General features: G+C 43.9%; 1 protein-coding gene across 6 annotated transcripts in view; it reads right to left on the bottom strand.

The window, feature by feature from the left end:
- The window catches only part of KCNJ15 (potassium inwardly rectifying channel subfamily J member 15), an 87,085-nt gene that overhangs the window by 19,274 nt on the left and 53,300 nt on the right, over positions 1-14,511 (bottom strand). For 2 of the 6 annotated variants that reach the window (XM_045813542.2, XM_045813541.2), the window contains exon 2: positions 1,731-1,831. The gene's annotated coding sequence lies outside the window, so the exon portion shown is untranslated. Of the gene's footprint in view, positions 1-1,730 lie in introns of all 6 variants that reach the window. The other 4 variants (XM_087861805.1, XM_087861802.1, XM_087861804.1 and 1 more) reach the window with 3 other exon arrangements.

Genomic DNA, 14,511 nt, shown 5'->3' with positions numbered 1-14,511 from the left:
GACTAAGTTATCAACCAAGCAACAACAAACAGATAGCAAAAACACAACCAATCAGTAGTTGGTTGATATGCTGGTTATCAAAATGTCACATTAGGTATGATGTTTAGGTATGTTACAAAATTTCTGCCTTACTCCTTTCGAACTGACTAGAACCCACATAGGAATCTCTCGTAGGGGCGCCTGAGTGTCTCAGTCATTAAGCTTCTGCCTCCCAGAGTCCTGGGATCAAGCCCCATATTGGGCTCCCTGCTCCGCTGGGAGCCTGCTTCTTCCTCTCCCACTCCCTCTGCTTGTGTTCCCTCTCTTGCTGGCTGTCTCTCTCTCTGTCAAATAAATAAATAAAAAATCTTAAAAAAAAAAAAAAGCTAAAGAACAAGTAGGTAAGGACAGGCACCCAACATTATGGCAGAACAGACCCACCTAGAATCTGGGCTCCCACGCTGAGTGCCAGGGAACGCTCCCCTCTGCACCAGCAGACAGGAACAGGCTGGGCGTGAGGCCCTCCAGCGTCTTATACTACCTGCCTGGTGACTGAAATCAGTCACCCTACGTTCCTTGAAAAAGATAATGTCAGTGATTACAGGGTAACCCTACCTGGTTGGCATGGTTTTGTTCTGTTTGTTTTGTTTTTTCACCTCATTGGTATTTTAAGGATAAAGGAAAAATCCCCCCTTTAAAAAGGAACTGGATACAGTGGTCTGTGATTCATGCAATAATCTTTGCTGTTAGAGCAGCATTAGCTCAATAGAAGTTTTGGAAGTAATCTTCTGGGCAAACCCTTTCAAGGAAACTGAAACCATCCATCAGAGGCTAACACTTGTTGAGGGTGCAGGCAGTTGTTGTGCTTTTTAATTTTCCTGTTATATTAAGAGCGTGTCATTTACTGAATGGCCCTTGAAATGATTTTTTTTTTTCTTGGAAAGGAAAGTTACTTTTTCATTTGCATTGCAAAGAAGGACCCGAAGCAATTCAGAATTTATTTTCCTTGTTGAAGGCTATTCCACTTCCTTGGAGATCAGTTTAGAAGAAAAACACAGGCTGTAACTGATGAGCCTAGACTTTACCAGCCCCTCAGCAGCATTTCTCAGGAACCAAGAGGAAAGGGCCCACCACGGAAGCTTGGGAACGAAACGCCATGCGGCCATGCCCAAACGCCTAGGCAAGCTCAGAACACGAGCACCGCCAAAAACAAACGCATCTTATGCACAAGCAAATGCATGCACTTTTGAGAGAGAGAGAGAGAGAGAGAGAGAGAAACTGCTAGGGGAAAGTGCATGCCATTCAATCCACTGAATAAAAACAGAGACTTATGTTTTCAAGTGTGAGTGACACACAAGTGTCCTGAGGGCACGAGCGAAGCTCCAAGCTCAGCTGTCTGCCAGATTCTGGAAAACTTGGCCCTGTTTACGTGAAGGCAGTGCCATGAAGCTTCTGTTTTAACCTCTCATTAAAAGGGGCAATGGGCCAGGCTTGGGGTGAGCTGGATCTTTTCCCTCTTTCCGCCGAAAGCTCTTTTGTTGCACTTTTGCACGTCTAGTGTTGGAGGTAGAGACCCCAATAGCTACCCGAGGTTGGTGGTCTTATAGGGGGAACAGACCTAGAGCCTCTGGGGCGGGAGTCTCGGTTTTAGCATCTCTCTCTGTGGAAAAGAGTGGCTGCAGGACCACACTCAGAAGGTAAACACCTTTTCCCTCCCTCTCAACACCCTGTGCCCTCAGACTGTTTACTACCTGGTCACTCCCTCCGCGGGTCAGAAGGCGTCTTCTTCAAGGCAGGTAGGACGTCCTCGCTCCCCTTCACTCACCTGGCTACCATGGGATTCTGCTTCTGCCTGAAAGAAAGAGGCACGTGTGGAGTTCACAGGTGTTTACAAGGAGACCGACCCAGGGAAACTGACCCTTAACCGTTCCCCCAGGGCTAGAGCCCTAACATTCACCTTTCAATCCCTGATAATCTGGCATGCTGCCCGGAATAGACCAAAGGCTCAAGGAATGTTTTAAGAATCAAATTGAAGCCCCAACCACTGCCTTCCCTATAGAATTCCCACCCTCTGGAGGGATCTCAATAGTAAAACACCCTGGAAAGAGTGGGTTAACTCACCCCCATTGAGGCCCACTATCAACTGACCAGCAAACAGGGAGGCAGGAAGGGGAAGTGCAGAGGAAGTAAACAGTGAGCATTGGAAGGGAAGAGTCTAGAATATTTTTACCGCCTGTGGAAATGCATTATTACTGTTGAGTCACAGAACATCAGAGCTGGAAAGACTGTCAAACCCGAGGCATCAGACCCACATTTTTCAAACAAAGAAATAGACCTGGGAGGTTGGAGTGACTGGTCTGCATCACAAAGATGGTTCCAGGCAGAAAGAACAAGGTCCAAAGTCTTTAAAAGGTAGACCGGAGTTCTTGTCAGTACGCCACAAATGCCCCTTCAGCCTCCAAAGTTTAATGTAATGTCTTCTAAATTCAAAAGGCTCTTTTGCCTCCTCCTTAGATCTCCCCACATTTTTGTCTGTCTTACACATAGGGGTACACATACCTTTCACACTTCCTTTCTGATCCACCAATTATTGTAAATAGTTACAATAAATACTCTCTGATCATGCCAATAGTCCCCGTTACCAACCTGGGTAGCCTCTCGCACACTCAATTCCCCCAGTGTGTTTGCGGTCTTTGGCCAACAATGTCTCATCTATTTCCGGCTGCATCTATTCTCACTGTAATCCTCATCTGTGAAGATCCAGCATCTCCTTCTATGTGCCCATCAATCTTCCCCATGTGCTTTGTCATTTACACTTCGCCATATGCTCTGAATTTACAGTATTGTGTTCTGCAGCACCCTTCCTTCGTGAAGTCTGCTTCATTGTTTATACACACTCTCATTTCATATAATTTTATGTCACTGCCTTAGATATTTTTTTCCTTAGTGATTCTTCAATCTACCTGGCTTCACTTCTAAAGCGTTAAGAAATAAGAGCAGTTTCCCAAAGCTAAGGATGGAAAGAACACTAAAAGATATTCCCCTCTCCTCTAAATTCCCCGATCCTATCTCCACAAATAAGCAATAGTCCCTAGAAACCATTACAGTTTTCTTTAGTCACTGGAAATTGTATTTATTTCTCCAGTGTTCATTATATTTGTTCCAGCCTGTGGGTTGGGATTGTAATCTTACAACGGTGATATCTTTATTGAAGTGAAGTCCTGGAAACTACTGAATGGAGAGGTCAACATTCCTCTCCTACTTCAAGCCAATCACACACACATGGAATGAAGTCATTGATTGCCTATGCTGTGGAGCATTTGTTTTCTAGAGATTAAGGAAAGAAAAACATATTTTGAAACAGAACTAAAGGGTTGGCACATTGAAAAAGGTATTTAGTTATATGAAGAACCGAACTTCCAGTCTTGGGGACAAAACAATGAGAATGAAAAAATGAACGAGAGTTCCCAACATTTCCTCAGAGAGGACAAAATTCTGTCAAAGAAAGAGGGTCTTAACGAGAAGATGATCAAAGAAATCAGCCACACTGAGCCCGAACACTCTGACCTATCAGAGAGAAATCGGTCTATAAATGACCAGGAAGCCACTGACCAATTAGAAGAAATATGCATGCCAATAATAAGCATGAATAGAATCAGAATAGAGTCAGAAGTGGTCCAATGTAGGAAAGATGTCGATGAATAATAACAATGACAACAATAAAATCAAGATTCTGATAAGTTACCATCATCGTCATTATAAAGAGATAACACTACAACACCGTGTGCGACCATTGTTTTCAATGCCTTCCGTGCGTGAACGTAATGAGCCCTCACCCCAGCTCCATGAGGCAAGTGCCATCATTATCCCCATGAGGAGGAAACAGGCACAAAGAGGTTAAGTGTCTCACCCAAGTTCCCAACAGCTGGTATGTGGCAGCAGCGCCCCTGTGAAGCTCCCAGGCCTACCCTCCCTGCCCCCTTGACAAAGGTGCTCAAGCTTTAGCTGCATCAGAATCACCTGGAAAGGTCAGAGTTTCCGATTTCAGTAGGTTTGGGATGGAGCCCAAGAATCTGTGTATCTAACAGCTTGCAGGTGATGCTGCTGTTCCAGGAACACACACTGAAAACTACGCACTGGGATACACAGTTCAGATGATAGCAATAGCTTTCCCTCTTGCTGAAGACCCTTAGCCCTCATTTCCCCTGAGCATCCTAAAATAGCACTGTTGCGCATAGGTACGGAAAACGTCTGGTTGTTCATTTTCAGAAATGTCCTATCTCCACCATCCTTATAGATGAGTGCCAACTACCCCGTGGGCCAGTGATAAATACTGATTTTTTAAAGCATTAAAGAATGATTTTTTTCCCCCTCCTAGTTAGTACAACACTGATTCCTTCTAAAAACTTAGTGCTCTGTTGAGTCAAACTTTGGGAGTTTTCAATTTGCCCGTCCTGATAAAAACTTCATTCTGTGTTCCCTGATGGGCAGAAAAATAACTCACTTCCATCTACAGAAAAATAGCTAATAACAAACTAGGGAGACGGCAGAGTTCCTCAGCCAAAGCTCGAGACATTATTCCACGTACCTTCACAGGGGTGGGGAGGCACTAAGTGATGAAATCCAAATCAAACCATAACTTTGGATTTCCAGATGCAAATTGCAATTTGAGGGGATCTGACTTTAAATCTCTATCGAAACAGTTTCCTGTTTGTAAGAAAAGTTGCTTAAAAAGCTTCTTTGGACATCAAGTATTTCTAACAAAACAGTCTTGGCATGATCTGTCTCTTAGCCATGGATCCCAAATACCTGGATTAAATTTCACTTTAAGGAACCATGGGTTTAACTAGTAAGTAGAAAAAGAAATGCTCGACAAGAATGTACTTGGGGTTCACTGAACTCAAGAAGTTTAAAAATAATTGAAAATAAAATCAGTGAGGCTTGGCTGTCCTTTCTTTGGATCCTGTGTCTGTGGCCACACAAATCTATGTGCTGGGACCTTTGGCTCTGGCCTCCCGCCATAGTCTTCCCTGCTCTTCAAAAGCAGTCTAAGACTTGCTTCAGTGCGGCTGGTCTGACTGTTCTTTATGAAGTCGTCAACTCCATCCATGTCAGCCGAGGACACGGTTGCCTGCCCAGGTGGCCTCAGAAATGGGCATGTCTACTGAAAACAAAGATGGTGGACAAAGTTGACTTTCAGCAGATTCCCAAAGGGTGGCTCTTGAGTTCTTATCTATTGGGGAAATGACTCTTTTCTTCTACAAACTCATTTTTCCCATCAGGCCATTGAGTACTGAGGATGTCTGGGAGTAATGACAGCTTCTGGGAAGCAGTGGAATCGGTCCTTCTTGTCAATAAGAATCTTAAGGATCTGAGGGGAAGCACCTGTCGAGATGATGGGAAATTTGCAGTTGAGTTTCCTCTATCTTGCTCTGTATTTTGAAGTTAAGAACCTGGATCCCAACTGACAAAGTTAGGGTCATTGTTGGTTATTATAGCTGATTGTGGCTTCCAGTTATGCTGCTCTTCTCTGCTGGGTCCATCTATAAGGAATCCTTCCCTGGACCTGCCCTTGGGGGTGGAGGGTGGAGAATCTGTTTCCACCCTTTTGTGTCAGATGTAGTCATGTGACTGTGTTGGCCAATGGGGCGTGAGCTGCAGTGACTCACGCCACACCTGAACAGAGGTGTCAGACTCCTGGCAGGGTCTCAGGTGGGTCTCAGATGGGCTGTTTCTTCTTCTGGGGAATGGGGAGGAGGAGGCACTGAAAGCCGAGCTGCAGCTGAGCCAAAGCTGACTTGCAACACGAGTGACAAAAAACTCTGGTTGCTTAAGCCACTGGATTCTTGGAAGTGATTGTTACTGAGGCAAAATCTAGTGAAAGCCTGACCACAAGGACACCCTTGCTACATGTTTTTGTGTCTTAGGATTATATGCCTGACCTAAAAGATACTGTATTTTAAACGAAATATGGAAAGTCTTGAAATACCCTAATGTAAACTCTGAATGTTGGTCTATGACTAAACACTGAATAGAAAAAGAAACTCAAATCTAACAAGATTCAAGTAGGAAGAAAGATCTGCCTGATCTCTAAGGACAACATAGGAAAGGCGAACAAATTCTCACTAAATTACTTCTAAATCAACATTTGAGTTTATCTTGACAAGACAGCTTTGCAGGGCGAGACAGAAGGGCCTTAGATGCTATCACTCTAATATTCTGTCGAACAGGAAGCCCTCAGTTAAGGCGATGAGAGACACACGTTATCATTATATCCCTGACAACTTTCATTCGGGAAGGGGTACTTAAAAGGGAACAGGAACTTTCCAAAGCAATTACAGCATTTCATCCTTCTCTTTACCTTGTGAAGAAAGTATTTTCTCAATTTTCTAAGTGAGGAAACGAAGCTTAGAGATATGAGATAATTCACACATTTCGTAGAGTTAATCCATGGAGGGCCTTGTTGGCAAACCAGGTCTACCTGTCTCTATAGCTGTGTTCCTATCTGGCCACTGTACTCCTAGGTCATCAAATTCAACTCAAAAGAGCATCTCTACTCGTGATGAACTTTGGTGCAGCATAAGGTAAGTTCCTGCTCATTACATGTTAGTATCCGTTACAGAATAAGTTGTTATATTTGATTTATTGTTGATACCATGGTAGACATTATAGAGGTGCCATATATTACTTTAATTCTCACATCGATTCTGAAAGAGGTACTGCTACTGTTTGAGGATTCCAGGTTAGGAAACTATGATGCAGCACGAGGTTTGCTGGAGCCTGTACCCCATGCCTCTCATCTCTAATCCATGACTTCTCTAACTTCAGTGGGCGTCAGAATCACCCAGAGGCCTTGAAACAGGGCTGGGTCCCACCCAGAGTTTCTGATTCAGTAGGTCTAGAGTGGAGCCTGAGAATCTGCATTTCTAATGAATTCCCAGGTGACGCTGACCCTGCTGGTATCGAGACCACACTTGGAGAGCATGACCTGTGCTCTACTCCACTTAATGAATTATAAACATACGTAGGAAATTCGTAAGCACATAAATTGGGTTGTCTCAAAGTTCAATCTCATTACCTTCAAACAAAAGACTTAGCCCTTTGGTGTAAGAAAGAAGAGAAAGTCAATGGGGTTAAACATACAAGTATGGTAGATGCCCGGTAGAGTTTTCAATTGCCGGAAGTGATCTAAGGGATAGAAGTTCAAGTATGTGATCGTGGGAAAAAATGAGAAATTTGGGGGGAAAGGAAAGCAACTGATTGAAAATTGCCCAAAAGTTTCATCCTTCGATGGTGGGTATCATCCTGGAGTTGGATTTCAGGGTTCACTGGCCAAGAACTCAGAGGCCTAAAGCATGAACCTGGCCTCTATGGCTGAGCGAGCTGGAGCTGAAGGGCGTTAGCAGTCCTTTGTTAAGGATTCTCCCAAGTGTGTGGTGCAGGCATTCCACAAATAAAAAGATTTGTACTCAGATAATTTTGGGAAGCTTTGCTTACCAAACACCCAAACAGCTTGCGGTCTGTACCCATTTGAGATGGATGCCTCATGGCTGTCTATTAAAGGGTCTGAGAAGTCCTGCTGAACTCTATCTGGCATTTATATAACATTTGAGAAGTGCTGAACTGGTCTAAGCTCTGCACTTTATATCTGGGGGAAAAGAGGATCAAAAAGTTGGGTGACTTGTTCAAGGTCACTGAGCTAGTGGCAGGATTTGGGGAGGAAGCAAGGCTTTGTGCTTCTCAATCCTTCTGACAGGCAGCTGTCTGTGTTTGTTGTCAGAAAATACCTTGAGATGAGCTGTCCTTCTCACTGGATACTGATGACAGGGGAGCAGAGAAGAGGGTGAACCCGCCCCCCCCCCCAACAACTGCAGCATCAGTACCACTTAGAAGCTCATTTGAAATGGCAATTCTTCAGTCTCACACTTCGGCTACTGAATCAGAAGCTTTGCAGGTGCTGCCCAAAACCTGTCTTAAAAAGAGCCCAACTTCTCCAAGGATTATGTGGCCAGAGCTTGTCAGTGATGGCTTGGTGGGTTGGAGAGGTCTTTCTTTTGGAAACCGATGAGTACTCCTTTAAAGACAAATCCCACATTTTGCATTGCATGTGAGTGTCTGATGATCCAATTTGCCTCTGCGGTCAAATATTTAGCCTTTTCCCTATGTTTCCATTCCATTATTATTGTTTCAAATTCCATAAGTACGAAAAAAAATCCTTTTCCATCTCTAAATGTGGTTTGCATAGTTATACCCTTTCTTCCTCAATGCAGGTTCTTTTTTTAAAAATTTTTTTCATTCCGTAGAACATCAACCTTTCTCTACGCGGCAAAAATAAGTTTAAACAGACGCAGGGTTCAACAGGAGACTCATTTTCCATTTTCCATGGCAAAGAATCTGAGCACTGGAATAAGGCAGAGGTATCATTTGCAGAATATTTTTGTAAAGACAGTTTAATTTCAAGCCCTTTATTTGTGAAAGAGCTGGCTAACCTAAATAAAACATTATACATCTGTCTGTTGTTACAAGTGACCAATTTCAGCCGAACGTTATTACTTAATAACAGCGAACTTTCCTGTAGAGTAAGAATGTGCAGCAGCTAAAATGGAAATTTCCTTTGGCGTACTGCCCTTCATCTCCCCGTGCCCCAACATGTGAAGAACTTGGGTAATAAGCATACTCTCCCCTCTAATCACAGCATGGCTTGGACATGCATTGTTGTGGAATGACTGGTAAAACAGGAAAATTTATGTCTGAGGGGAAGAAAAAAAAAAACCCAAGGTGAATTGTGTTGCGTTAGTCGCCCCAACGACACTGCCCCCGATTTTCTCTTCAGGGGACAGAGTTCTTTAACTAGCTCACAGACACTCGCTTACTATTCTTGTCTGGATTCGTTCAAACGTAACACAGAGAAGGTGACTCAACATTGTCCTCTTCAGATTTTAGATAAGGAGAAGAAAAGGCAGAGCTTTGGGATTGTCTGACCGTGACCTAGAATCATCAGAACGGAAGGCATCTGTCTTTGTAGACGGTGCTTGTAGAGGAACAAATATTTTATTTGGTGTATTCTGCTTAATAAAACTCAAACTGAGCATAGCTGGAGCATTAAGAGAGGAAGAGAAACATGGGAAGCAAGCCAGGACGTTCGTTTTCTCTCACTTCATCTCCCTGCTTGAAAAGTCGCTTGAGACTAGAGCACTCTGTTATCACAACATATCATTATGTAATTTGCAAAATTTCAAGTTGATTTTCCCCTTAATAAATCTCTCACTCACCGAGACATTGAATCCACCACCTTTAGCCCCTCACATCTTGCTTTGCCGCACATCTGTAGTATTTTTTATTCTAATGAAGGCATAGAAATATAGAAAGAATATCACATTATAAATATACATACCGATTTCAGGCTGGCTTGTTTTTCCGGCTGCAAGCTGACGACTTTTTCTTCTGTTTAGAATTAATTTGGAATTGTTGGTCTCCCTCAGTTGGTGGTTAATGGCCTTTGGTGTGACTCACCTGGAGACAAATGTGGAATTCTTGTCCTTGGTGATTTCCATGCTCATTATTATCGTGATTGGAACCTCATCGCAGACAAAGGAAATTAGGACTTTTGCTTGATTTGGAACCAGGTTATTTAACAATGGGACAAGCGTCAAAAGGTTTTGAAATTCAGTTTCACGTCGTTCTGAACCCTGACCACGTTCTCTGATAGAGAAACCGGCTGACACAGTATCTCAAGGGGACACCGTTTACACCCCAAATCTTGGATCTGTGGTCAGTTTACTTGAAGAACTGGTCATGTATCTGAGTTGTCCGCTGGTCCCAAAGTCGAAAACATAGATGCTTATGATCACTGAGTGATATTAAGAAAATCTCAAACCTCAAAATCCCTTCCCATTCAATCAAAGTCTTTGAGACTTTTGGAGGTTAATGAATCTCCATCAGTAAACAGTGTAAGGAGACACTTTCTAGCCATCCATAGTTCATTAGCTGGAGGACTACCGGCCCAGTTTTGGTGTTTTTAGGGTTGCTAGGTAAAATAGGAGATGCCCAGTCAAAACCGAATTTCGGATGGACAACCAGTAATTTTCTAGTATAACTACACCCCATGCAATATTTGGTATATACTTATACTAAAAATTATTCATTTTTATCTAAAGTCCATATACATGTACTATATAGATATAGTATAAAGGAGACCTATATATTTTTTTAAAGGTATTATTGATTGATTTGTCAGAGAGAGAGTGCGCACAAGTAGGGGGAGCAGCAGGCAGAGGGAGAAGCAGGCTCCCCGCTGAGCAGAGAGCCCAACGCGGGACTCGATCCCAGGACCCTAGGATCACGACCAGAGCCAAAGGCAGATGTTTAACGGACTGAGCCACCCAGGGGTCCCAAGGAGAACTCTATTTTTATTTGCTAAATCTGGCATCCCTCGGGAAGAGCAAATGTATGCTCGTTAGTAGGTCAGAAGGTCAAAAAATGTAGAGACGGGGTTTCACATACAGATGACATTCTTAGGAGGAAAACCACCCAGACTTTCCCAGTGCCGGGAACCCTGAAGACAAAGGTAATCACTGTGGGATGAGAGTGTGGCCATTTCACGCACGGCTCACCAGAGAGCTCAGAAAGCATAGCTAGCTAGTCAGTCTCATTTTTATCTTCCAGCTCGGGGTTCCTTGACCATTTTTGTGTTGTGGTCCTTCGGGTCGGACTGCCTTCTCAGAATGGGTTTAAATAGATAAAAATAAGCTCAAGAGGAGTACAAAAGACACCAGTAATAATAAAATGCACTCATTAAAGCATTAAAAAAAAAAAACCAAAACTGGGCTTGTCTTTAAGCATAAATAACTAAGGGTGGGCATTTTGAAGGTGTGCGAGCTGAAAGCTTATTTCAAGGTGTCTGAAACACATGCGTTGTGAAGTGGAAAACCATGATTGCTGCTCTGACCAAGTCACAGTTGGGGCTGGTAGGATTGCAGTGTGTTCCCCATTCATAGTAGAAAAAAGGTATACATTTTAGTTAGAGGTGATTGACAACAAACTGCTCCACCCCCTGCCCCAGCCTAGGTCATGGACATGCCTGAATTCTGCCCCCGATCTCTCCAGGCTCCGTGGACCTGGGGGAAGCCCCGTTGTGAATGAGGCTCCAGAGTTCAGTGCCTGTGATCCCGTCAGAGAAATAAGGCCAGTGTCCTAAATCCTCCTTGCCTGATTGTAACATTTTTAGTGATCCTTGTTTCTCTTAGAGGAATAGCCGGGATCCCTAACAATTAGAACCACAGCTCGTTCTTTTCCAGTAGGACATCACTGCATGGCCCAGCGCTGGCAGTGACCATGCCACGGGGACTGGAACGACCGTACCCCTGGCGAGACAGCCCAACACCCCCTACTCAGAAGCAACGGTACACTTTCTTCTTCCATGGAAACAAAGGAGGAAAAGACAGCTCAGATACACACACCACCCTCTGTCTTCAGAGACTGACACGTTGCACTTCTCAGAATTGTGAAGCTGGATTTTTACAGCAAATATACCGTTCAATCGCACCCAGCTTTATCTTGCCGTGATTTCCTCCTCATTCTTACCAGGAAGAAAGCAAGCTACTCATCTACAGAAGTAGTCATCCCGAGAACATTCCCCTTTGTGAATCCTCCAGCAGCCCTCACTGCTGACAGCACCGGTCCTACACACTTCTGCACAGCCAAGGACTCGAGGAAGCCGGGCTCTCTCTCCCTCTTTATCTTTGCTCCCTTCAGAATGTAGCCTGGGTGCATACTTGCCTTTTCCCTGTGCCCTCGATGCCCTCCGACCTCCTTGTCTTGTACATGCCATTCCTTCCTAGAGGTCCTCATTCCCCTTCTCCATTAACTTCCACCTCTGAATATTATGTCCGCTGTACTTGAAAAAACAAAAAATAAAACACAAGCCCTTCTTCAGAAGCATCCTAAAGGTTAAGAGTACAGAGTCCTGCTTCTGTTAATAGTAGCTGTGTGACTTTCGACAACTTACTTAACCCCTCTGTGCCTCAGTTTCTCACCTGCAGAATAGTGACAATAAGAACTCCTACACACGATAGGGTGGTGTGACGTTATAATACACAGAGCACCACGAAGCTGTCTGCTCACGCTAATTATTATATAAGCGCTATTATCATTATGTGTTTGCAAGAAACAAAACATACAAAATTTGACTTACCAAAAGGAATTCTGTTTAACAAACATAACAGCAGAGGGTTAATATTTTGGTTATAGAAATTCTTGCAAGTTAATAAAAAAACATTGCCCCTCAAACAGCAACCTTTATAAACATACACCTCAAAAAAATTAAAAAGCTGAAAACTCTGAAGATACTTCGACAGTGTTTGTTCGTTCATTTGCACACCGAGAGATTACTGAGCACCTGTTATGTGCTGAGCCCTGCACTGGGTACTGGGACTCCAGCAGTGAATAAGACTAGTTTGGTCCTTGCTTTTCTGTGGTTTATAGTAGAACAGGGAAGGGAGGTATTAAATAAATTATTAGATGAATTTTTAAAGATATTTGTGGAAAGAATTAGGGAGAAATTCAAGAGTGAATGAGAGAATAGAACATGGGGCGTTTAATACATCCTAGTCTGCGGTCCCAGGAAGGCATTAAGGTGGAGACATAAAGAATGTGGAGCACCAGGCAGGTAAGGAGGTGGGCTAGGAGTGAGAAGAGTGTCCTGGGCACAGGGACACATGGCGTTTGCCAAGGCCCCAGGCAGCACGGAGTTCCCGCCTTCCAGGAAGTAGGGAAGGGTGTCGAGTAGGGGGAGTAGAGCAGGGTCAGGCAAGAGCTTGGGGCAAAGCCACACCATGCAGGGCTTGGGGGGCTCCTTGAGGACCGTCACCCTTGCCCTAGGGGAACGAGAAGCATCTCAGTGTTTCAACCAAGGAAGAGAGGATCAGACTTGCTTTTAAAGTCATCATTTCTGGGACTTCTGGGTGACTCGGTCAGTTAAGTGTCTGCCTTCAGCTCGCGTCATGATCCTAGGGTCCTGGGATCAAGTCCCACATCGGGCTCCTTTCAGGGGAGCCTGCTTCTCCCTCTGCCTGCTGCTCCCCCTGCTTATGTGCTCTCTCTCTCTCTCTCTGACAAATAAATAAATAAAATCTTAAAAATAATAAAGTCATCATTTCTGGCACAACATGCAGAATGAAGTGGAAGGAGGCAAGCACAGATGCTGGAAGTCTAGTTAGCAGGTGCTTTCAGCAATCCAAACTCTTAAGTCCCGATGCACGCACAAGGACAGCATCAGTGGACTGAGAGGAGTCAGGGGCTCTGGGTGTCCTGTTCCAGATAGTCAATAGATGCCTCTAACAGGTGGGGGGGCAGGTGAGGTCTCAAAAATAGCTCCTGACCTCCTGGCATGAAAATGAGGTGGATGGGACAGAGGTGACGGGTTAAAGTAAACGTATTGATTCAGAGGACACTGGATCTCATTCTGGAATTTAATAATCATTCATATGTTCTCAGGTCCCATCTCAGAACACTGATATTCTATGTGTGTGCAGCCCACTCTGGCACACAATCTCGGTACAGAAGGAGGACCCAGCCCCGCCAGAGGTGAGGTCTGCGGGAGAGCTCTGGGGGAAGCATAGGACAAATGTACGCAGAGATAAGACCTGGGGTCTGGGCTGATGTTCAGAGGAGAGGGCTAGGCAGGAGGGCCGCCTTTATGCTGACGCCTGCAGACGGAATTGGAAACACGTAAGTGGATGAGATTCTCCCAGACGAGGAGAGTGGGAGAGGCAGTCCCAGTCTGAGCCTTGGGCAGCCCCGGCGGCTGGCAGAGTAGGAGACCCGGGGCCACGGGGCCACGAAACACAGCTTGTCATTGGTCGGGTCATCAGAGATTTGTAAGGACATGTCAACAGTCCATACTGACGAGGTTGCCGAGATGAATGGATGAAAGGCTTCATATACGGCTTCCAAGGGCGTCATTTGCCCGCTTTTTCTGGTACCAACTGACAATACGTTCAAAGTTTAAAACTATTTATTTACACTGTTCGACCCAGTGACTTTACTTCTAAGAATTAATAAGCAGTGTGCGTTGGGATTATGTACAAGAATGCCTTCCATGTTAGTTATAATGTTGAAACATTCAAATCAACCCGCATCGCCAGTAAGGCAGAAATGATCTTAAATTTATAAAATATTTGTAATCTGAAATATTGTGCAGGCTTTAAAAACCATGGCACAGATGCTAACCATGTTGGATTAAAAACATGTATTTGAAATCACTTAAAAAATAAAAAATAAAAAAATAAAAACATGTATTTGATAAACCTGGACATACAGTGTGTTTGCTCCGTGTTCCCTCTCTAGGTAAGATTAAAATGAAATGCCTCTAAAATGTTAATAGCAGTTATCTCTTCAAAGGAAAACAAAATTAGGAAGGTTTTTCAACCACACTTTCCATTTTTATGCAGTTAATCTGAAAATTCAATTTCCCTAGTACAGACCATTCCCAAACATTCCAGATTTTACTGTAAATGAGAAATACTTACTGTG

This window comes from Ursus americanus, chromosome 4 (assembly GCF_024610735.1).
Source record: "Ursus americanus isolate L20-20 chromosome 4, mUrsAme1.1.p, whole genome shotgun sequence".
NCBI classification, from domain to species: domain Eukaryota; kingdom Metazoa; phylum Chordata; class Mammalia; order Carnivora; family Ursidae; genus Ursus; species Ursus americanus.
The sequence above is the reverse complement of the archived record's forward strand: the minus strand, read 5'-3'. Positions and strand labels throughout refer to the sequence as shown.